The sequence below is a fragment of the Miscanthus floridulus genome, chromosome 8, assembly GCF_019320115.1.
Source record: "Miscanthus floridulus cultivar M001 chromosome 8, ASM1932011v1, whole genome shotgun sequence".
Lineage (NCBI taxonomy): Eukaryota > Viridiplantae > Streptophyta > Magnoliopsida > Poales > Poaceae > Miscanthus > Miscanthus floridulus.
This window is the reverse complement of record NC_089587.1, coordinates 223,093,855-223,119,647: the sequence shown is the minus strand read 5'-3', so window position 1 is coordinate 223,119,647 and position 25,793 is coordinate 223,093,855. Positions and strand designations below refer to the sequence as shown.

The window sequence follows — 25,793 nt, the reverse complement described above, 5'->3', positions numbered from 1 at the left end:
ACTCTACAAGTTGGATGCTTTGAGACTAACACCATTTCAAGCTTATCATGTGTGTAGTAGTCTCATTGCAAGGAAAATAGAGTCCCCGGAGTTAAGCATCACACTTCAAATATCCACCACCGATTACAAGTGGTAGAAATCAAATTAATTTCTACATGTGGTATTTCTAAACCAGTATCACCATGTTGATTTCATTTTGATATTTATATGCTTTCTCCATGCATTATATAGATTAATTCCCCTTGTACAATACTTTGCCAATTATGCATATGTTTTGACTTCTATCACATGTATGCATATTTTTAGGGGGGGCTTAGTCTATATAATGTGAGAGTCAAATTTTGTGACCTATTCTACTCTACACACAAAGGATCACAAAGTTTGACCCTCCCTTGTGCAACTAATATCTTCCTTTTCAGTGTTTGATTCCAAAGGGGGAGAATTTAGAGGACCAAAAGCAAGCATTAATTTATAGTAATGGTCCGAGAAAGGGAGGATAGTGGATTATGTATTAGCCTATGTAATGAGAAGAATTTATAAGCAAGGCTTAAATCCATAATACCACATGAGAACATTTGCAAGGACAAGATAAGTTTTTATATAGTCTTACAAGTAGTATCTTTTAGCATCATATAATCTTGCCCCTTGCATTGCATCCTAGCAAGTAGGTAGTTTTTAAATTTTAAAATTTTATTATTTGCTTGCTTTGATCGTGTTGTCATCAATCACCAAAAAGGAAGAGATTGTAAGGAAAATAGACCCTAGGCCCATTTACTTTGGATTTTGGTGTTTGATGACCAATACAACCAAATTGGACTAATGAATTTACAAGTGGTTGTTTTGTAGTTCAATAGGGTGCAAGACGTGACTTGGACGAAGGCGACGTGATGATCCGATGATCAACACCATAACCAAGACCTTAGGAGCACAAGAGAAGACTCAAGATATCAAGCAAAGTCCAAGCATGAAGATAAGAACCAAGCCATACGCAAGATCGTGAAGAAACGAGCTCGCAGAGGCGACCGGACGCTGGACCGGAGGCTCGGTAGACTGGCGTCATCAGCAGCAACCGGACGCTGGATCGGACGCTGGCGGCAATCGGCCGGACGCAGGGCAGCAGCGTCCGATCGAGTACAGAGAGGTTATAGAGCGGCGAAACTACGACCGGACGCTGGCAGCGTCCGATCAGTTGTTCATGGCTCCAACGGTCGGGATGACCGGACGCATCCGATCAGGACGACTCCAGCGTCCGGTCAGTAGTAGAAAAGTAGGATTTTGTCCCCAACGGCTACTTTCTCAGTGGAGCTTATAAATACAACCCCCAACCGGCCAAATGAGTAGGGTGAAGCTGAGGAAACATACCAAGGGTGTTGATACGTCATTTTAGTGATCTCCACTTGCATAGTGCTTAGTGTTTTATTAGGTGATTAGCGTAGGTGCTTTGTGAAGTGCTTAGGTTGATTAGACCATCGCTTATGCGCTTGCTCTAGGTTTAGACATAGTGTTTAGTGAGGTTTGCATACCTCTTGCTATCCGGTGCTTGCGAGCACCATTGTTGTACATCAGAGGGGCTTGAAGTCTTGCGAGATCACACCAACCACGTTTGTGGTGTGGCCGCCATCGTGTACCGGAGGGTACAAGGCCCGCGGCGTTTCGGCCGAAAGCTTGATAGTGAAGACGGCGGGGAGCATCCGAGAGAGGCTTGCCGAAAGACACGTCGGAGACCCACTTGCGCGTGGGAAAGGCCCGAGGCTATCCATGGAGTTACCCGACCGGGAGCTTGACCCTTGCGAGGGATTCCTTGCGAGGGGCTCCAACGAGGACTAGGGGGAAACTTGCGCGCTTCTCGATACCTCGATAAAAATACCGGAGTCGTCAACGGGAGTTTGCATATCTCTACCTTGCTCTTTAGCTTCCGCATTTACATTGATTACATTACTCCTTTTGCGGTAGAGATAGCAACACATTAGGAAAACCGTAGTTGCACATTTAGATAGTTTATCTTTTGCATAGGTTTTGCTAAGAGTAGAAAAAGAGGCCATAGTTTAAAGTTAGATTTTTAAGTTGCCTAATTCACCCCCCTCTTAGGCGTCACGGTCCCTTCAAAGTCTATGTACGGATAACATTGTACCCACTAAGACTAGTAATAAACTTTCTCATGAAGACATTGATATCGTGTTCATCAAATATGTGGTTATCATATACATCTCATGATATTGGAAAAACAACCGTAAGATCTGTACCCGTACATCAACAATTTGATATGTAGTTAACCAACATTGACATTTATTCATTTTTTTTGTTAACGGTTACATCTAAAGCTGTTGAACACTAAAAAGATCAACGCAGGCTTGCTCAAACATGGCGCGGTGTTGCCGCGCACCAGGTTTTCTAGTATTAACAGATTTGTATACATACTCCCTCCGTATAGCTTTTAGATGGCGTTTAGTATATGATTGTGCATACCAAGGAGTGATTAATTAGGGTGGAGTTTTCCCTGTTTGCCCTTATTAAATAAGGTTGCGGGTGTATCATGGACACGAAAAGAATTCGCCTCGATTGGTTGTTGTAGCGTCTCCCGAGGCAGCCTCATGTTCGAGTCATCGCGAGCGCTTTTTTTTTTGTTGCGTTCCCAATTTTGCATGGCACGTTGGAGGCTTGCATGGCCCTGTAGCGGACGTGCGCGCGAGGTTGGCGCGTTGGCGCTCAAGTTTTCCCAGTCGCGGTAGTGAGGCGCTCTTTTTTTTGCTCGTGCGCAAGTTGGCCGTGAAATTTTGCTAGGCGCGCACGCTGGCCGCGTTTCTTTTTTTCTAGGCGTGTGACGCCCCTTCAAACTCCGAGTCTGGCACCACCTCCACAACACGAGCGAGCTTCGTGGCTTCGGACTCCATGGCCGCGTCGGCGGCGTCGGCGAGGAAGCAGCGTACGCGGCGGCGGCGAGGAAGCAGCGTGGTTGAGGAAGAAAGTGAGGCGAGCGTCGGAGGCTGCGCTATTAGACTCACGCATGCAAGGCGAACGAGTACCTGGTGGGAAAGCGAGCATGCAGGGCGCTGCTAGGACTTGACCGGTGATTAAATGCGCGCGGTGATTAAATGGGCACTTGAACGGACGGCGTGGCGTGCGAAGCAGCAGGGGCATTGCAGTTCAAAACAACGCATGAAAGCCAGCGACGACTTCCTTTGTCCAACTAACAAATTTGCGCAGGACAACATTTAAAACTATACGGAGGCCGTATGTGGCCGTATGTGGTCAAACTCATGAAAGCTGGACTAAAAACTATCCTAGAATTACATCTATCAAGGCATGCCCCGACAAAGAACGCATCTACCATCGCAAGATTCGGGCTTAACGACCACGTAAGTTAGATACTGGTACCTTGCAATAAGTAAACTACTATATTCTACGCTCGGCATGCAGCTCATCAATGTAGTGTTCCGGCCGTCGACAAATGCTTCGAGCTAATTATAGTTATTGAATCTAACTAGGCTCACATGGTCATGTTATTACAGTGTACTGTCCCGTCTCTTAAAATTTTCAACTAATCCATCCGTAGGTCTCGCTCCAGTACCTGTACCAGCGCTTTTGTTGCTCCAACACCACGTGTCCTGCAGTCATGGTGAAAATTTCCACTTTTTTTCGGCACTGCCAGTCTGCCACGGGGCTCGATGCACTCGCTCCTAAACAAAAACAAGTCGCTACTCGTACTCGCTAGCGCCGCAAGCGGGTACTTGCACGCATGTGGGGGAGGGGAATCTTGCTTGGCTTCAGGAGTTCAGGCCAGGCGCGGCGCGCGGTTAATTAATTATTCTTTCTCTGTCTTCTTCCGTAAAAAATATATATATATATATTTAGGGCGTGTTTGATTCAAAGGCTGATTGTTAGTCAGCTAAAATTAGCTAAATTAGGTATATACCATCTAAACAAGGTCCAATAAATAGGCTAATTTGTTAGCCAATCTTACGCGTTACGACTAGTTGTTACCTAACTAGATAGCTAGACAAACCTTAATTAAACTAAGAGAAAAATTCACCGTCGGTCCCTGAACTTGGCCGGCGTTGTCATATAGGTCCTGAACTTCTAAAACGATATATGTGGATCCGAAAACTTAGCAGACGGTGTCATCCAGGTCCTTAAACTTTCAACGTGATCACCATAGGTCCCTAAACTTGACTGGCGGTGTCATCTCGGTTCCTGAACTTTCAAGGTAATCACCGCAGGTCCCTAAACTTGGCAAGCGGTATTATCCCTGTCCATATGTGGTCTAAACTACTCTATAAGCTGGCATGGCACGCTGACTATACGTTAGACATAGATCCAACATGTGTCAATTAATCAATCATTATTTATAATATTTATCATGAAAATACAAATTATCTAAAATAATTTACATCAACAAAAATAAATTAAAGTATTAAAATAATTTACAACAATAAATATATTAGATTTAAACTAAAATAAAAAATACTAAAATTAATTTTGTATTTATTTATTATTAATAGTATTAAAATAATATTAAAATTCCTATAGTATTAAAAATTTTCTCTATTAAATTTTAAAAGTCTTAATAGTAGTATTATAGAAGTAACTTTTCTCTATTATTAATACTTTAATACTATAATACTGTTACCTTTAATAGTAGTATTATAGTGTTAGAATTTCTAATAATAATATTATAGCATTAAAAGTTTTAATAATAATGTTATAGTATTAATAACAGAGAAAAGTTACTTCTATAATACTACTATTAAACTTTTAAAATAATATCAAAATTAGAAGTAACTTTTAATATTATTACATTTGGACAGGGATGACACCGCTTGCCAAGTTTAGGAACCTGCGTTGATCACCTTGAAAGTTCAGGAACCGGGATGACACCGTCAGCTAAGTTTAGCAACCTACGGTGATCACGTTGAAAGTTTAGGGACCTAGATGACACCATCTGCTAGGTTTACGGACCCACATATATCGCTTTATAAGTTCAGGGACCTACCGACGGTGAATTTTGCTCTTAAACTAAATTTTAGCTCCTAAGTAGCCCATGGTGATCCAAACAGGATGCTCAGATTCACATCTACTAAAATTATATTTCTTGAATATACTATTCAGATTCATATCATATATAAAATTACGCGTTTTTTTACTCCTATCTTTCTATATGAATTCTGGGTCCAAAAGTGGGCCGGCGAGCGTGGCCACGTCGCCAGCTTTTCCCGGCCGTCGGATCGGGCGCGCGGACGGCCCAGAGCGTGCGAGGCGTGGTCTTTTTATAAAAAAAACCCTCAAACTTTAGTCGAATCAACCCTCAGTCCAGGCCTTCTCTCAGGTTTTTGTTTTGCAAAAAAGCCCTCGAACTTTACCGAAATCAACCCGCAATCCTGGTCGGCCTGCCTTCCGCTCGGGCCTCACTTCGATCCGTCCTCCCGTGCCGTGCTCCCCCATTCCCGAATTCCGGCGCTCCTCCTCCCGTAGCCCCATGCCGCGCCGCCGCAGCTCCCGTCCCCGCCGAGTGCTGCCCCCGTCCTAGCCTCCACTCAGGCCGCGCTGCCGAGCGCCGCCTTAACGGGAGTCCCGACGCCCCTCTTCCCACATGCCCGTGCCGCGCTTCCGCCACGGCCACCACTCCCGCCCTCGCCCCCGTCGCAACCCCCACCCAGGCCGCGCTGCCGAGTGCCACTGCCGCCACCGCCGAAGCGGCATCGCCGTTCGACGCCCGCGCCCCCGTCGAGGCCGCGGTACCAGTCCTGTTTGGATTTCCTCCGCGGTTTTGATTTCTGTATGTACGCGAATTGGTTTCTCATCGCTGGCTCGCTCCATTGCAATCGCTTCCTTCCAATCTAGCGGACTCAATTTCTCCTCATCTGGGTTTCAGGAGGCTGTGAGCGTCAGGCATGGAGCACTGCTATTTGAGGCAGCCGATCTCGAGGGCCGAGGCAATGCCCGAGAGGAGGTCCAGGTTCTGGCAGATGGATGCGCCGCCGCCGCCCCGGGCGGAGGTCATCTGCCCCCAGCCTCGCCGCGCCACCCGGACTCCCTTCGCTGTGGAAACCGTGAACAAAGCCAGCCCCAAGACGAACGGGTTAGTTCTTTGATTATATTATTACTTTTTTTCCTTTGTTCACTGCATGCAAGAGGTTTCATTAGCTGTCCAGTGGCAAGTCTGATGGTGACTAAAGTGCAAATTTGCTGCAAATATCCTGGTGTATGTGGATCCGATTAATTTTCATGTGGGCAGTACCAGCAATTTTCGGTGGCACCATCACCATGACAGAAGTATATGGATTTGAATTTTGTACAGGTTATTGGGTTTATTGTGCAATTCTTGACATATGTGCTAGTAAATTTGTAGTATTTATTGAATTAGAGAATTAACATACAGAGACAGTCTTTTTCTTTATTTGAGGCATGATAGAAAGCTCAATGTAATAAGATACAAATAGAAAATGATTCATTACAATGCACATACCATGTCGCACAAATAAGGGTCACTGGTAGGACTACCACACTATGTCTGGTTTCCTTTGCCTAATTTATTGAAACAAAATACGCTATACGTTACAAAATACATTATAAGCGTAACTGCATGCCTAACTGTATCTATTTATCCTGATGGATGTATTTCAATGATAATGATTATGCAGTTACCTTTGTCTGAGCATTTCGTTGTTATGTTCCTGATTTTGCCCTCAGACCGACCGCTCCTTGCGAATCACCGTGGTGCCGTGCAGGATATAAGTAGTACCTTTAAGCTAGCCTGATTAGAGTCGCCTTTTGCCCTTCTGACTGTGGCATTTGAAACTGCACAATTGCAGTTAGCAGTAAGATGTATATAAGTGAGGTCCCCGCATATGTAACCACATGATGTATGTGTCTAGTAAATGTAGCTGGAGTTCCGGTGTTTCATAGATAATGAGCCTGTGAATAGAGCGTTTTTTTTTTTTTTGCATTCGGAAGTAAGGTGCAACATGGAGTTTTCAGTTATAATGAATGCATCTTTGTTTTGTGTCAGACCTTCAAGAATAGGATTATCTTTTGAAGAGCTACACAGTACTTGTTCATGTTAATAATCTGTGGCATTCAAGAGCTTCCCATCTTTGAACAAGACCTGACATTTCAGATTGCTACATCTTGACTTGTTTATTTTAAGAAAATTAAAAATAAAACATTCTGGTACTTAAAGTCTTAAACATGTTAGAAATTGTCATAACTTCTAAATTAATTATAGTACTTTCTTTAATGCTACTTGTACGTTTTTGTCTGATTAATTTTATACATAACATAGTTTTCATGTACACTTCTATCTTGACAGATACTATGAATGTTCTTACTTATCTTCTTCAGCTGCCTATATTTTCTGACCAACATTGTTATTATAGATAATTGAAAATCCTTAGATAATTCAAAATTGAGAGCATAGATGATCTTGATTTCAGTGTTAGATGTACTGTCTTTACTACTGGCTTTTAAATCTCAAAGTAGTTGTAAACTCTGGCATTCTGCTAATTGCAGGTGAAGTATGTTAATTCTGTACCAAAGCAATTTATTTGATTCCATTCCATCTCACCATAGTTACACTGTTTGCCATTGAGATGTGAGAGGTTGCAGTGGCAGGATAGCACCTCCATAACGGCCACCAGTTGCTTGATCAAATGACAAAAAAAAAAGGAAAAAAAACCTAGGCTGGCGAAATCAGGCAGGGCGCGGCAAAGCCGCGCCGAGTTTTCTAGTATATATAGAAACAGCTCACTCACATAGTCATAGTAGTAGTTGCGTACTAACACAGGAGTATGACCACTCCACATGCGTTATTAGTTACTACTCCGTAATATTGTTACGTTACTTGTTAGCTCAGGTAGCCACATGATGATCGCCGGGAAGAAGGAGACGGTTGACGTGGAACAGTGCACCCACGCCCTTCTCCTTCGCAGCTCGTGCCCGCCGACTGTTCAGTACGTGGCCGGACACACACACAGTGACCAATGACCATGATGCATGATGGCGTGCCGATGGACGATGTATGCATGCACATGAACATGCACGTTCCTCGGTAGTATGTGGCTAGCTAGGTGGGTCGCTAACTGCTCTGTTCGTATGGTTGATAAGTCATGGCTGAAAATACTGTTGTTTGATTTGTTATAAAAAAATACTATTTATTAACTGAAAAAGCATAGCTTATAAGTCAAGCCGGGTCGAATAATGGCCGGTCGACTTGGACGACGATGCCTACATGCACGCTGCGATGCGGTAGTTTGGATCCAAAGTTCCAAACGAACCAACCGCCAAGCCAGGGCCTCAGGGGCCGGGACGACCGTCCGTCCACATCGCCTGCAGATCCGCGTGGCCCGGATGGAGAATGAAACGGCCCGTCGGTTTCAGCCTTTCATTCAGCCGAGCTTGGCAACCGGGGCAGCGCCGCGCAGCGGCGACCAGCGGAGAATGAGGAAAAAGAAAAAGAAAAAGAAAGGGAATACGTAGCAGAAATGGCGCCGCAAGAAAAGTGTGCATCGTCCTCTATACTCTGGTTGCTTCTAAAGTGACACACACATGGCGAGGTGCGTCGTCAACGTCTTCGATCGATCGCCTTATCCTATCTACCTTGGGCTGATCCTAAATCCAAAAAGAAAAAACAACAACAAATGGAAATACAAAAGGAAGAATTTGATGGGCTTATCTGTTTTGATTGAATAAGAGCAACTCCAGCCCAGCATGCAAATTGGGCCCCTATTTTTTTCATTTGCATGCTGGCCTGCAAAAAATAGGGACCCAAATTTGCTTCCAACTCCAGCCCAAGACCCTATTGCTACCCCTCCAGCCCAAGAACGCCGCCAGCACCGGCGCCCCGCCCGCGCGCCGCCGGCATCCTCCCGCGCGCCGCCAGCACCGGCGCCCCGCCCGCGCGCCGCCAGCACCTCCCGCGCTCTGCTATCAGCTTAGCTAGCTCACACACCTAAGCAGATGGAGGGCAAGGAGGAGGATGTCCGCCTGGGTGCCAACCGCTACTCGGAGCGTCAACCCATCGGCACGGAGGAGAAGGACTACAAGGAACCCCCGCCGGCGCCGCTGTTCGAGGCGGAGGAGCTGACGTCCTGGTCCTTCTACCGCGCCGGGATCGCCGAGTTCGTGGCCACCTTCCTCTTCCTCTACATCAGCATCCCGACGGTGATGGGGGTGAGCAAGTCGCCCAGCAAGTGCGCCACCGTGGGCATCCAGGGCATCGCCTGGTCCTTCGGCGGCATGATCTTCGCGCTGGTCTACTGCACGCGCGGGCATCTCTGGCGACCACATCAACCCGGCAATCACCTTCGGCCTCTTCCTGGCGCGGAAGCTGTCGCTCACGCGCGCGCTCTTCTACATGGTCATGCAGTGCCTGGGCGCCATCTGCGGCGCCGGCGTCGTCAAGGGGTTCCAGCAGACGCTATACATGGGCACCGGCGGTGGCGCCAACGCCGTCAACCCCAGCTACACCAAGGGCGACGGGCTGGGTGCCGAGATCGTCGGCACGTTCGTGCTCGTCTACACCGTCTTCTCCGCCACCGACGCCAAGCGCAGCGCGCGTGACTCACATGTCCCCATCCTCACGTCGCTCCCCATCGGCTTCGCCGTTTTCCTCATCCACCTGCGGATCCGCGAGCTCCGGGGAAGACAGTGGACCTCGCTGGACCTTCTACATGGACCAGTACCTCGCCGGATCCGCGAGCTCCGGGGCGGAGCTCGCCGGATCTGCGGGGTCTCGCCGGACCGCCGGGAGGAGCCGGGAGGAGTCGCTGTGGGGAGGAGCTTCCGCGGTGCTTGTGTGGAGAGGAGAAGGATGCGGCCGCATGCGGGAAGAGGAGCGGCGGCCACGTCGGGGGGGGCGTCGGGGGCGGAATAGGAGCCCCTGGTTCCTGGGGATCTGAAACTAAATTTTGGGAGTTCTCCTAAAATGGGAGTCCAAGTAGGAGCCCCATTGGAGTGGTTTTTTTTGCTCAAGCCCTTAAAATTGGAATAGGGGCTTGTTTAGGGGCTCCACTGGAGTTGCTCTAATAACTTAATAAGAGGACCGGAGACTTGACGATCACTAGCTCATCCGTGTTTGAAAAATCGAGTTAAAATGGCAATAGCTAGATGTGCAAAACTATGACGCAGGTTGTTGATTGGGAAGCTTTTTTTTTGACTTTGTTGATTGGGAAGCCGATGATGAACAAGATAGACCTTTTTTCGCGTGTATCCTATCCTGCAAAGACTTGTGTTCAGTTTCAGTGGAAGTCTTGATATCAAAATTTAGCAGAACCGTCCAATTTATAAGAGCACAAGTATAATATCAACTCGCAAGCTGTTGTACCATTATACTTAAGCCCATATAAACCCGGTAGTTCGTCGAGTACGACGAAGGGTCTCGATTAACCGTCAACATACAACCAAGATCGTATATGATTCAACAGACATGTCACATGTTACATCAGTTCACAAATACAACTGTCATACATCAGAGTACGATTAAGAGTTATTACAAACCATGTTCAAATAAAATAGTCGCGGAAGCAATTAAGTTTGAAAACCAACACTACACATCATTATTCCAATAAAGTGCCAGTCCATGATCACAACCACAAAAGCACAATAGAGAGAATTAACGAGAGATGCCTTGCCCAGGGCCCTACTCCTTGTCCACGGCAGGACAGAAGCAGTTTTTACAGTAGCCATGATAGACTGTACCATCTACAACAAGTGAGAAATAAACCCTGAGTACGAGAAGGTACTCAATTAGACTTACCCGTCATAAACCAAAAATAAAGTGATTCCAAGGATCATGCAAGGCTTTATAATTGAAGCTAGTTTGATAATATTTTACATAAAATACCATTAGTTTAGCTATACATTTTATAATCCGGTCATCAAATTAATTATAGCTACTCATCTCTAGATTAACAACTAACCTATGCCAAACATGTGGTATGTCATTAAGGACAGCACAATAATAACCATAGCCATTTCATATCTCATTCTCAGAACCATTCATCTTGCCATTAACACTACGATAGAAGGAAGCTGAGTCAAGTTTCTCACTATCCAGGAGAAACGACGATTCGAATTGATTTCAACCAGCTATGAATTTATTCCTAACACAAACCCAGACAGACTAGATTAACGGTCACCTTAGGTCACCTTTGGTATAACTCAGATACACATTTCGTGGATTCGATCAGCGCCGCACAATCAGGGACAACCAGCTGTCAGGACGATCAGGACTACCCTGCCCTTAGGCTCACGTCTGGCTCCCCACACATCATTACTACCATCTAGAGTGCGTACTCTAGCAGAATAGGGCCCGCCCTGAGTTAAGATACTCAGCTTTGCGGTCGGAACGAGTTATCCAACAAGCTAAGTGAGAGGCATGCGTTCAAAATGACCGAGGACCAACAACGATGCGGTCCTTAATCGATGCATACGGAACCACATGAGTCAACCTACAACATAGACTCCGTCCGACCTCAATTTACAACAACCCATGTTTTTTACACGATAGCAAATATAGTCAATCATGCTTCAGTGTCCACCTATATCTCGCAGGTGACAACGAATCACCCGACTTCTGCCAAGCTAAGCATTGCTAAGCGGTTATTCGATCCTAGACCTACATAGGGTTCAAGGTATATATCTGGATAAGGTAGTTCTATACATCAAGTGTTTTCAATCAACTCTTATAACCTAATGCATCAAACATAAATGACTCAAGTGATATTTTGTAAAACATGGGTGACTTAAAATGCTTCGGGGCTTGCCTTTGAGTAAAGAAGTTGGCCGATGACCCAAACACTCGGGTAGGTCCTCAAGAGCTTGCTCCTCGCCTTCTAGAGCTACGGGTTGAGGTGCCTCCTGATGTTCCTCTTCTTCTTCATTGAATTCTAATAGAGTGATCCCCTCGAACGATCCTATATGCATGAGCATGAAATAAGATATCACGAATACATATATATTGACTTGCATGATATGATATGGTGTGATAAAATGCATCCTCATAAGTGTTCTCAACAACATTGCATTAAGATGATAACAAGATAAATTTTCTTTGACTAAGTAGGTGTATATCTCTTCTCTAGTAATTAAACAAATTCTCATCTAAGTAATTTTCTAGACTGCAAGACAGCAGCCAATTATTTTGACCATAACTGGAGTTATACACATCTAAATAATATGGTTGTGGACTTTCTAGAAAGCTTTCTGCAAATATTTACGTGTTGGTCACTTTCTGCACCGACAGTTGGCACCGTCCATGGGGAAGACGTAGTACATTCACACTTTTTGGTCATCGGATGACCCACTTTTCTGCCACCTTCGCTATGGTAGGCTCAAGCGATACGACTCGCTTTGGCTCACTAGAGTTTCCCGCACTTCCACCTGTTGGGATGCGGATTCCACCTGTCTTCAAGCCATCCAAGGCCTTTCTCTTTGGAAGCTTGGACTTTATCGCTGACCGGCTCAGCGTACTACACCTCCGCGAGGAGGCAACCAACCCGGTGCCCGTTGGAGGGGCGCCCCCATCGGCTTCAGGACACCCAACGACTTCAACAACGAGGCACCTACGCTCCATTCCAAGCAAATGCTCTGCTCAAACCCCGTTGTGAGTAATGTACATACTATTATTTACTCGCTATTTACTATCTTCCACCGATTATCCGAAGGGACCCCATTGTCCCAACCATGACCGCCATGCGACCGGTTCCCCTATGGCCTCACGTCTCCTGTGGATGCATACGCCCGAGGGCTCCAAAGGATGCTAGCGCCGCCCCCTCTCACGTCCAAATTTGTGGGGATGGCGAGCTATGCTCCCACCTATTTCCTCAACCTCATGGATGACGATATTGAGAGTGGATAGTTCGACGGTGCCACCGACGCCCAATATAAAAAAGACGGAGGTCACTGTGATTGACCGAACGCTGGTATCGGAAGGACCGGCGCGTCCGGTCAGTAGAAGCAGCGAAGACGCTGGCAACGGTCTCTGACCAGACGCTGGGTCACTTAGTGACCAGACGTTGGAGGACTACATCCGGTCCTATTGACGTGGTAGTGTATAGGGGAGACGCCGAGTGACCGGACGCTGGGTGTGTCTGGTCAAGCATGACCGGAGGCTTTCGGTCGTGATTTCTCGCTTCTGGATGCTTACTAGAAACGACCGGACGCTGAGGTCCAGCGTCCGGTCACTTCGCAGTAGCGTGTCCGGTCATCTCTTGATTGTTGGAATTAGGCGCTCAGTATTTGAAGAGAGGGGACACATGGCGTGCATCGCACGACCAGACACTGAGGTCCAGCATTCGGTCAATATGACCGGCGTGTCCGGTCGCCCCATATTTTGTGCAGTGAGGAGCCCAATGGCTTTATTTCATGGAGGCTTCTACCCCATGGCCAGCTCTAGCTCACCCTCTTGGCCATTTACATTGACATAGCAACCTTGTGAGCTTAGCCAAAACCCTCCCACTCATCTCCATCATTGATTCATCATCTTTGTGAGATTGGGAGAGAATCTAAGCGCATTGCTTGACTGTTTGCTTCTAGAGGCACTTGGTGTTCGTGTTTTGTTGCGGGATTCGTTTGTTACTCTTGGTGGTTGCTGCTACCTAGATGGCTTGGAGCAGCAAGGATCATCAAGCGGAGGGTGGTGATTGTCTCTGGCTCCGATCGTGCTGATTGTGAGGGGTTCTTGACCTTTCCCCAGCGGAGAGCCAAAATGTACTCTAGTGAATTGCTCGTGGCTTCTGTGATCCTCATCTTGTGTTGATTGTGTGGCACTCTATTGAGGGTTTGGCGTGTGATGCCAATTAGCGCGTGAACCTCCAAGTGAGTGAATCGCCACAACGAGGAGTAGCTTGTCGGTAAGCAAGTGAACCTCGATAAAAAATTATTATGTTCATCATTTGATTCCAAGGTGATTGATCTTCATTGATATTGATTCTTGTGATTGATTGGTTCACTCCTTGACACGACGGTATAACTATCTTGCTCTCTCTTTTTACATTACCGTAAACTAGTTATCAAGCTCTTTAGTGTAGCTAGCTGTGAGAGCTTGTTAGTTTGGTTAGTATGGCTCTTTAGTTAATCTCTAAGAGCACACTTAGTGTAGTGCCGTAGCTATTATGTGGTTAGAGACAATAGAAACTAAAATTATGGTAGGTGGCTTGCATTTTTAGTAGGTGAGCGCAACACTTGCTTCGCCTCATAATTATCTAATCAGTTTGTTAAGTGTTGTTGTACAAATTTTTATTAGGCTATTCACCCTCCCTCTAGCCATTAGGACCTTTCAAGTGGTATCAGAGCCGAGGTCACCATGATTTGAGGCTTAACAACCTTTGGTGTAAAAATGGCTTAAATCAACAATACCAAGAAGCCACCTCAATTTGATAGCATAAATTATATGTATTGGAAATCAAAGATGACCACACATATCAAGTCAATCAATAGAAAAGTGTGGAAGGTGGTAGAAACCAAAATTAAGATTGGTGATCTAGAGAATCCCACTGCGGCCGAAGAAGTGCTTCTACAAAACAATGACATGGCTCTAAGTGCCTTTCATGATGCAATTGATAAGAGATCATTTGAGCAAATCAAGAATATTGAGATGGCTCATGAGGCTTGAAAGACGTTAGACGAATCATTTGAGGGCACTCAAGCCATAAAGGGTGCAAAGACATAGATTCTAATAGAGAAGTTTGCAAGCTTCAAGATGAAGAAGGATGAGAGTGTGCCGGAGATGTTCCATAGGCTTCAAGTGCTTGTTAATGATCTCAAAGCACTTAGAGAAGAGGTGAAGGACAAGGACTTCTCCCACAAGTTCTTGAGATGTTTGCCTTCAAGATTTGGCACATTGGTCACTAATATAGTGAGAAGTGGTTTAGACACCATGACACAAAACCAAGTGTTGGAAGATATAATGACCGATGATACATATAGAGATGATGATGAGAAAGAAGAAAAGAAAGAGAAGAAAGATGAGAAGAAGAAGAGTGTGGCATTCAAGGCCACATCATCCAAGGGCAAGGCAACGCAAGAAACGTCAAGTGAAGATGATGGTTCATGGGATGATGATGATGATGATGAGAATATGACTCTCTTTGTCTAGAAATTTGGCAAATTCATGATTAAGAAAGGGTACCATGCTAGAAGAAAGAAATCTTCATCCAAGAATAAGGAAGAGTCAAGAAGGTGCTTCAAATGTGGAAGCAAAGATCATCTTGTTGCTCAATATCCATACAATAGCGACAATGATGACAACAATAAGAAGAATAAGAAGAAGGACAAGAAGGAAAAAAAGAGAAGAAGGAGAAGATGACTTTCAAGAAGAAGAAGGGTGGTTCATATATGGTCACTTGGGATAGTGATGCTTCATCAAATGATGATGATGACAAGACCACCAAGAAGAAGGCACTTGCAAGCATTGCAATCAATGATAAGCTTTCTCTCTTCGACACACCATCATGCTTCATGGCTAAGGCCACTAAGGTACAAATTTGTGATGATGGAAGTGATGAGGAACATAATAATGTAAACAAAAATGAAAGTGATAGTGATGATGATGAACCTACTAAGGATGAACTATTTGACATGCTAGAAGATGCTAAAGAATACTTTGATATCAAGAGAAGGGAATGCAAAAGCTTGCGTACGGAACTAAAAGCCCTTAAGCAAGCCTTTCCCCGACGGAGGTTGGTGATTGTCTCCGGCTTCGATCGTGGTGATTGTGAGGGGTTCTTAACCTTTCCCCGGTGGAGAGCGAAAATGTACTCAAATGAATTGCTCATGGCTTATGTGATCCTCATCTTGTGCTTGTTGTGCAGCACCGTATTGAGGGTTTGATGTGTGATGCCAATTAGCGCGTGAACCTCCAAGTGAGTGAATCGCCGCAATGAGGAGTAGCTTGCCGGCAAGCAAGTGAACCTTAGTAAAAAATCATTGTGTTCATCATTTGATTCCGAGGTGATTGGTCTTCATTGATATTGATTCTTGTGATTGATTGGTTCACTCCTCAACATGGCGGTATAACTATCCTACTCTCTCTCTTTACATTACCGCAAATTAGTTATCAAGCTCTTTAGTGTAGCTAGTTGTGAGAGCTTGTTAGTTTGATTAGTGTGGCTCTTTAGTTAATCTTTGAGAGCACACTAACTTAGTGTAGTGCCATAGCTATTGTGTGGTTAGAGACAATAGAAACTAAAATTGTGGTAGGTGGCTTGTATTTTTAGTAGGCTAGCGCAACACTTGCTTCGCCTCATAATTGTTTAATCGTTTTGTTAAGTGTTGTTGTAGAAATTTTTATTAGGCTATTTGCCCCCCTCTAGCCATTAGGACCTTTCAGTCGGTCGGCCACGATGGCGCGCAACGCTCCGTTCAAATTCGGCCATCAGGCCGAGTGACAACGCGACTTCACACACCTGTAACTCCTAATCCGTGACGAATCAGTGCAAACTTCGTTAATAGAATTTGTAGAGCTATGTGAGTACTACAACTTTACTTTAAGGAGCATGGTCTAATTCGAGCTGGTTTTCAAACTACAATGCTCCAAATTTGGCTACTTTGAAAGTGAAAACCAGTTCCACACTTCGAAAAATTTTCTAAGTTACAAATAGCATTAAGTTGAAACTTGTGAGCTCTATTTGACTAAGTTAGGCACTGAGTTAGCTCATGACCCTTAAATAAAATTTGTTGCCCATGACAAGAACTACAACTTTTATGTAGGCAACACAGCCATGCAAGCTCTCTAAGCTACTGTTCAACTTTGGTCAAACTAGCATCATGAAAAGGCATTTCAAAGTAAACCAACACTTAGAAGCTAAATTGGTTCATGTCATGAATACAAATATTGTTCCATTTACCATCCTCGATGTGTTTAAGGTATTGTTGTGACCTCACAACCAACTTTTGCATTGGTCACACATGATTACAAGCATAAGCATATATATATATAATCAACATTTCATGCGATAATGTATAAGAATGAGACGAAATTTCATATGCTCATGTTCATAAATGCTTGGATGATGCTTGTGCTCATGAAATATAAGTGCCAAATGCCATGCTTAACACTGGGGTGTTACACAAGACCTGTTCCCGGTATCCAAAAATAGCACATCTTGCTTTTCGAGTGACTAAATTTGTAAAGAAAAAATATATTTATTAGCATTTGCATCTCCTAATGTATTTACTATTTGAAAATATATTTCACCATTACATATCATAACTGTTAGTATAGTTTTATGTTCAATTAAAAAAAATATTCCTAAAAATGTGAAGTTTGAAATGTGTAATTATTTTGAGATCCGCATAAGTGAACATAGTCATCCCCGTTGCTATCTCACATCTGTACTGATATATGTGCATGCACCCCTTTGAGATTACAAAACAGGGCCTAGAGAGGTGATGAGATGTGCGCCCACACCAATGCCATTCATGTATCTTCTGCATTTCGATACTTCTCTTCTTTCCTCTGGAGAGCTAGGAACCTAATTCCCTTCACACTGTCCTTATGTCTTGTTCTCGTGCTATTTATATCCTCAACAGTGACGCTAATTAAAAAAAACTAGCCACATGCAGGATCATAATGAATAGTACATTGTTTAAATGACAGTAAATTGATGTCTTTCTCACGAAAGGAAGTCTACGGTCATATATACTCCCTCCATCTTCTCCTACAACTAAAAAGAATAAAGTGTCACTACTGGAAACTCGAATATTTCTGTGGGTGATGAATTTTTCTATGCGTTTTTTTCGGTACGCACAGAAAAATTACAATTATTCTGTCGGTTTCAAAATATCCCGACAGAAAAATACGAAAACCCACAGAATAATTGTATGATTTTTCTGTGCGTGACAATACACACATGAAAAAAATAAGTACTCACAGAAAAATACAATTTATTATATCAGTTCTTTAAAAACGCACAGAAAAATATATGCACACACAGAAAAAATAAATAAAAAAACAAAGAAAGTTCGGTCTTCCTCCGCACCCGAACTCCAGCGCCCCCTTCCCCTCCCTTCTTCTTCCTCCACACCCGGACCCCACCGCCCCCTCCCTTCTTCTTCCCCGGCACCCGGCCCCCAGTGCCCCTCCCCTCCCTGCCGTCGCCCCTCCCCTTCTCCCCTTCTTCCCTGGCGCCGCCCCTCCCCGGCCTTCTTCTTCCCCGGTGCCGCCCCTCCCTCTCCTGGATCTGGCCCTCCCTCTCTTGGATCCGGTCGGTGGAGGCCGGTGGCAATGGGATCTGGGCTCTCGTGGTGGCGTGCGACGTGGCAGCGAGCTTCGTGGTGCTGGCGTGGTGGTGGTGGTCCCCGGCGCCGCCCTTCCCCGGCCTTCTTCCCGACGCTGCCCCATCCTCTCCCGGATCCAACCCTCCCTCTCCTAGATCCGGCCAGTGGATGCCGGTGGCGGCCAGATCTGGGCTCTGGTGGTGGTGGGCGGCGTGCGGCGTGCAGCGTGGCGGCGGGCTTCGCCCCTCCCTGGCACCACCCCTCCACGGCCTTCTTCTTCTCTTGCGCCGCCCCCTCCGTCACCGTGGTCGCGATGGAGGAGCTGGTGCGGATGGCCTAGTTCGGTGAGCCGCTTTGGACCCCTGCCCTTGTCATAGACAGTGCTACCATTGAGACTCTCTTGATGCTTGTTAATTGGAGATTAATGCTGAAATTTTTGTGGCTATAATAGTAGTAGTTTTATCAGAGGATATAGTAGCTCCACTTAGCCTATGGTTTTCATGGTATATTCTGTTTCATGTCTAAATTGTTAATCATTGAATTGTTACAATCAGAGGATATAGCAGCTCCACCAAGCAGTGTGGAAAAAGTCATGGTAATTGATGAGCACATAGGTTGTGCCATGAGTAGACTTATTGCTGATGCTAGAACACTAGTTCCACCAAATTTTTGCTACATTGTATCAACATTTATTAACAACTGTGATGATTGTAACTCCTTGTATTTCAACCTGTTTTGTATATCTACCTAGCTTCTATTAAGTCACAAGTAAACTGCTATATATTGTTTTGGTTATCTACCTAGTTTTGACTTATCTAAAGCTCCAAACTACTATATGTGCTAAAAGCTCTAAACAACTACTAGTATGAATGTGCAGGAAGATGGTAGCTGCAGTCACTCTTTCTTATTTGTATAATCATAAAGCTGACAATTGGTTCTTTTGTTTTCTCATGCTGTAGCTATCAGCTGGATATCAATGTTGACAAAGCTGACAACTTGTGTGTGATCTATTTTTGCATTGCTATTTGTAGAAGAACATGACTTTTTTGCATGCAAATCGTATATTTGTTGCCTTGGACTGTGAAACTTAGGTAATACTTTCAAATGTGAAATTTCTGGAGATGGTCACTGTCTTGTGGTATTTCTTCTATGAAATTTTGATAATTATATACTTTTAAATGTGAAATTTCTGGAGATGGTCACTGCCTGCCTGTCATTTCTTTTGCACTTGTAGATTTGTAAGTTCTTCCTGTCCCTTGCAGTTGTACTGCTTTGTGAAGGCTATAAGTAATTATGGGCAGCATTTGTATTATGAAAACTTGGCATTTGATCTTCCAATTCCATCTCCAGCATTCCAAGCATTGCCTGATGGTGGCATCACACTGTTATAGGAGGAATCATGATCAGCATTTGACTTCTTCTATTTGTAAGTGCTTAGCTGCTCCTCCTATTGGCAGTTACCATCTGCCTTCCTTTTGCCCATTCTAGTTGTTGGGATGCTCCCAATTGACATGGCCATTATCAGACTTCTTCTCCTAGGCACCATCACCTCCATCTCCTTTTCTTTTGTCCCATGTATTTTCTGATTTGCCCCATGGGTCATTTTTATTTGATGCCTCCCCAATCAGTGGAATATTTTGTGAGTTTTCATTTTCATTTAGATGCAAATCAAATTGCCTTGTGACCTGAGATGAAAGATACTGAGCAGTCCCCAATATGCTCAATAAAAAGGCAAACTTTTTATAATACTAGTGTTTTTTTGTTGACTAAAAATATGTCTTTGCTTAACAGGTAGAGATGGAGTGGAAGGTGAAGCAGTTTCTTTCTCCTTCCCTGCTGCCTCCCCTGACCTTGAGAGCCTCACGCGAGGACGCGACCATGACGCCTCCTTCCACGGAATCGATCCCAGCGGCGGTGCCCCTCAGCCCCCGACACCACGATGCCCCCTGCGGCCTGCGTCCTCACGCTGCCAACGCTGCCTAGTGCCCAGTCCGCTGTGCTATGGTGCCGCCACTAGCTGGAGGTGGTGGGAGTCCTTCTGCTTTGTTGAATATGTAGATGACCATATATCATATCTGTATATATGATATATGTGTTGATAGATCAGACATATTCTATTTTTGACATAAGTGTTGACTCCATTCATGATGAACTACAGATTTATGTATTATTTGAATTAAACCTTGTTGGTCATGCACAGAAATTACTGTATGGAAAATATATATTTTAATATGTTGTTGCTACTGTTTTAAAATAATTTTTTTGTGTGTTTAACTCTTTTTTCCTATGAGGCTGGCTACACAGAAATATTATTTTTAATCTAGGCGAAATGAATTTTTCTGTGAGTTCACCTAGACCGACAGAAAAAAAAACATGTATTTTTCTGTGCGTTTATTTCTTTTTTCTGTGTGGATTAACACATAGAAAAATTAGTCTTAATCTGGGCGAACACAATTTTTCTGTGTGTGTGAGACCCACAGAAAAAATGTTTCTGACGGTGAACCCACAGAAAAATTCGATTTTTCTGTCATTCTATTTCTATGTGTTATTTTCTGATGGTACACCGTTAGAAAAATATTTTTTCGTCGGTATTCGAATTTTTTTGTGGATTTTTGCACAGACAGAAATATTCAAGTTTCCAGTAGTGTGTGGATATTTTTTGTGCGATATTTATTTTGGTTCGTCCGTCTGCCCACGCCTGCGATCCCATGACATCTTCCGCATGCTGCGTCCTTTGGTGTGATTCTCCTTGATTGAATATTAGTTGTCATGTGATAGAGGAATCACGGTAAAATAGGAAGTAGAAAATTATTGTGCTATCCATATACACATTGCATGTTTGCATGCATCAGCATACAAGGCAACGAGCAAAAGAAAAGAGAATTAACATATAAGGAAAGAGAATTAAGACAAAAAGAACCTCTTTGCATTTCTGAGAATCTTGCCAAATCTACCTGCATTTAATTACTTCCCCTCTTTGCATTTACAAAAGGGACAGCTTATTCCTCCTTTCATTTGGTTTCACGCTCACGTGTTCCATCGCCATCGCTTGCTATTTCTTACTGAAATTATCCTTGGGTCTGTTTATTTTGAATCATTTTCCCATATTCTAATTAAACTACAAAATTTTGAATTAGGATATAAGATAAGACATGCAAACAGATATTTCAAAACTACCTGTAGGGTCCAAAGAACTTAATAAATAAATCCTTCTAGAGGCAATGTAAATTTTCTCTAATATTTCATTTGGTGTAGTTAGTGTTATCATAGTACCCGTATGTATTCATGGGAAATAAATCATAGACAAAACATGGATATTTTTTAGTGCGACATTTTAACATGGGTCCATCGTCCTGCCAATATCCTTGAGGCAGATCACATAAAAGATGAGTCCCTCTATAAGATTGCTCATAAGAGACTCAAACTTATATCTGATCATAGTAATGTTAAATTGCTTTGCATCAAAAGCATCGGCAATGATAAACGGAGACATATGTTTTAGTATACATAGTGGAGGAAAACTCAACATTAGCCTTCTCAGCGGCTTTTCTGAGCTTTTACAGTGCTAACTTGTCCTTACTCAGATAGTCAAGAGGTGCACCATAAAATTATGCATCACTAAGAAAAGTGTCACCATTGGTTGCCTTGACCTGAAAAATGTGTCGAAATTAAGAATTACAACACCTAATTCAACATCTTAGAACAGACACTCAAGTGGATACCTTATTCTATAATATATGTCTGTGTGGAATAGTCCTAAAGCCACACATATTTATACGGTGAGTATAACATACTTTGTTTTAAAAATTTATGAGAGATTTTTAAGGCACACAATATTATTCATGTGATAGGCACTAATATTTACATATATACTCGAACATGTGTGTACAGGATTATATGGAGATACAACGAAACTTATTCATGGATTTATTGGCGCATGAAAGAAATGGATATCGGAGAATTCTTTCTGTCGATATAAAATATTATCTTAGCCATATCACGAAAAAGTCTATGCAGTAGAGTTTGTGAGCCTGCGACGCCGCACTCTTCGTGACTGTGTTAATTTCACAAACTTTTCTTTTTGAATTAAATGTCACTTTAATGTCGGTGTTTAATTTAACAGTATTATTATCTTATCGTGTGATCCGTGTGTTTTAGTACAAAAGATTTAGTTATCTCATAGCAACACACGTGCATGCTACCTAGTTGAATCAATTAATTCCTAAAGTTGTCCTAAGTCAAGTCATACTTTTTTAAGTTCAACTGTATTTATAGAAATGAGCAGTAAGGTTTATGACACTAAGTTAATATCATTAGATACATCAACAATTTTTTTATAATATGCTTATTTGGTGTACAAATTTTTGTATATAGTACTACCTATACGTTAAAAAATTAAGGCGTGCACTTTATTAGATTTATTAAAAATAATTAATGGTTTAGATTTGGTCAAATTTATAAATGGTGTAGCAACATTTTCAACACCAAAAAGATATATGAAAAATATACTCCCTGTGTCAACAAAAAAAAAATCAATTCCTAGAATCCGTGCCAGTCAAACTTTTTAAAGTTTGACTAACTTTATAGAAAACAATAACATCATCTATGAAATAAAATGAGCATATGAAAATATATTCTATGGTACATCTAATGATACTAGTTTGATATCATAAATCTTGATGTTTTTTTCTACATATTCAGTCAAAGTTTAAAAAGTTTGACTTAGGACAACTCTAGAAATCTATTTATTCAGGAACAGAGGAAGTATTTAAATATTGAAGTACGAAAACTAATGTAGTGATTTAATGTTGTTGCATTGTTCTATGAACTCAGTCAAATTTAAATAAGGTTTTCTTTGCATAAATAACTTCGCAAGTTTTAATGGTGGGAAGTGTGTGGGAATAGAACAGAGCATTTCAAGCTCGGCCCGTAGGGCCGGCTCAACGCCTCAACCCTTAGCTGACAAGGCATGAATAACAAAACATGAGCCTAAAAAAGTCTCGGTTCTAGCCTAATCGGATGCATTAACTTTAATTGTTTCTGTATTAAAAATAGTAGTCATCTAACGGAGCTTTTTTCCGCCTAGCCTAAACAAACGGAGCTTTTTTTCCGCCTGGACCGGTTCGCAGAATGGTGAGATCTAACTCGGTAGTGTTATGCTGCCTTCACATTGAACTTTGGTTTCTTTCCTCCTGATTTCACATCTGGAGGTCGTGTTCACAACTGACCACAACCATTTAGAGTGATAATACATCTGCTAAGAACGGCGTGTCGGCGCTACTACGCTATCACCAGAGCACAGTGGGAAGGCAAACATTGCGACATGGCCCTCTTTTCAAACATTGCTTTTTATTATATGCAGTTGTCGTTATCCTTTCCAGCATTGCAATTGGCCAATTTGCTGTGCGTGGCAGCGATACAGGGGTTTGCCTGTCCACTAGATCGACACCCCAATGGGAAGGCTTCTAATGGTTATTTTTATTGTGGAGCTTATTAAACAAAACAATCTATTTTAGTGGAGCTTAAACCAAAAAAAAAATGTACGTGCGTCAGACAGGCTCTGAAGTCCATCCATCTCCTTCCCGCGCAGGTTATTACTAATCATCGTCATCCATAATAAAACTATCCGCCGGATCCGTCTCCTTTGCATTGCCTGCTAACTACCAACTGGCTGCCACATGCCTGGCTAATAGACTATACTCTACTTACATCTAGGATGAATGCTTGTCACATTAGTTTATTTAGTCGTACACACACACTATACTCCTATTGCTTAAACTATTTTTGAGTGGGAAATTAACAAAAAGCAACCACTTGAGCGAGCTATGAGTAGATCACATGCTCGGATCAGTTGGTGTGTGTGTTTTTTTTTCACGTAGGAAATTAGAGCTCATGATGATAATCTTCATCACGAATAAATAGGGAAGACTTTTTTTCATTAGAAATATTATATTCTGTCCATCTGAATTTTTACACAAAAAAATATCGCTGAATTCACTATGATAAACCGTTGAAACCAGTCTAATATTAATGAATTCACTATATAGTACGAGATGTTAAGGGATTTCCTATTCACAAAGGGTTTTAAGATGAGAAAGATTGTGCCTTTTTTTAGTACACGAGCTGTATTGACATCATAACCTTTACAAATACAATAACTTCCATGATTGTTTTCATACATTTCAACTTCCAACTCATGCAAATAGTAACCAAAGGGGGAAAAAAAGGGTGGTTCTGAAACAATTTTGTTTTGTTTTGTTTTGCGATGGTTCTACTTCTATGGTTGTACACTGTAGTGCATATTTTTATATGAGATTAAATAAACTAGCAAAAGAATACTAGTTGCTGGCAGCAAAATGGACCTTTTCTGGTCAATACTCGCCGGGTTAACTCAGAGTTGAGCTATTTGAAGTCCAACTAAGTGCTGCTCGTCGAGTCTTTCAATTTTACTATGCCAGAAAGGCACGAAAAGAAATTAAGAATGCTATCTCTTAACCACAGGTGATTGTATTCATCCAAAGGACATCAATCACGATTCTTGAAGAAAGGAACTCATGGTCTGGCCGGGTCCTAGCGTACAGTGTTTCAAGGAGATTAAGGATGTGTTTAGTTCGTGAAATGAAATTTTTGGATGTCACATTGGATGTTTCGGGGATGTCGGAAGGGGTTTTAGGATACTAATAAAAAAATTAATTACATAGCTCGCCTGGAAACTGCGAGTCGAATTTATTAAGCCTAATTAATCCATTATTAACGCATGGTAGTTACTGTAGCACTTATGGCTAATCATGGACTAATTAGTCTTAAAACACTCGTCTCGCGATTTCCAACCAAACTGTGCAATTAGTTTTTTTCGTCTATATTTAATACTCCATACATGTGCCGCAAGATTCGATGTGATGGTTTGGGGTGAAAATTTTTGGGAACTAAACCAGGCCTAAGGTAGTGTTTAGTTCCCAAAATTTTGCAAAATTTTTCAAGATTTCCCGTCATATCGAATCTTTGGACGCATACATGAAGCATTAAATATAAATAAAAAATAAAACTAATTACACAGTTTAGACGAAATTCACGAGACGAATCTTTTAAGCCTAATTAGACTATGATTGGACACTAATTACCAAATAACAACGAAAGTGCTATAGTACTATTTTTCAAAAAAATTCGTCAACTTAACAAGGCCAAGATGTTGTAGGTCCCGTTGTGAGCGTAGCATTTTTTTGTGGGACGCGAGTTAGAGTAGCCGTGAGGATTTGGCGCACCGAAAAGACGGCCAAGTCAATAACTCCTCTCGTCCGGTGCGCGGTGCGCGGTGCGCCGTGCCATGCGCAGCTGCAGCAGTAGTGCAGCACAGTCTCAGATTTGACGGCTCCTTTGGCTCTTTGTGGCGTGGATGGACGCACTCCTCACTCCTGGTACTACGAGTACTCTAGTACTACTGAAAATTCATGTTCCTTCATTTACAAAACGCTGGGAACAGTACGTCAGACAAGCTTCACGACGTTTCAGTAGAGTAAGTATTTCGTATAGTACGTACTGATTATAGAATTAAAGAGCAGTATAGTTTGATGTTCACTCAG

The 25,793-nt window shown here is 43.0% G+C and overlaps 1 pseudogene; it reads left to right on the top strand.

Moving 5' to 3' along the window:
- Positions 1 to 8,952: 8,952 nt before the first annotated feature.
- Positions 8,953 to 9,868, top strand: LOC136470700 (aquaporin PIP1-2-like; annotated as a pseudogene).
- Positions 9,869 to 25,793: the final 15,925 nt, after the last annotated feature.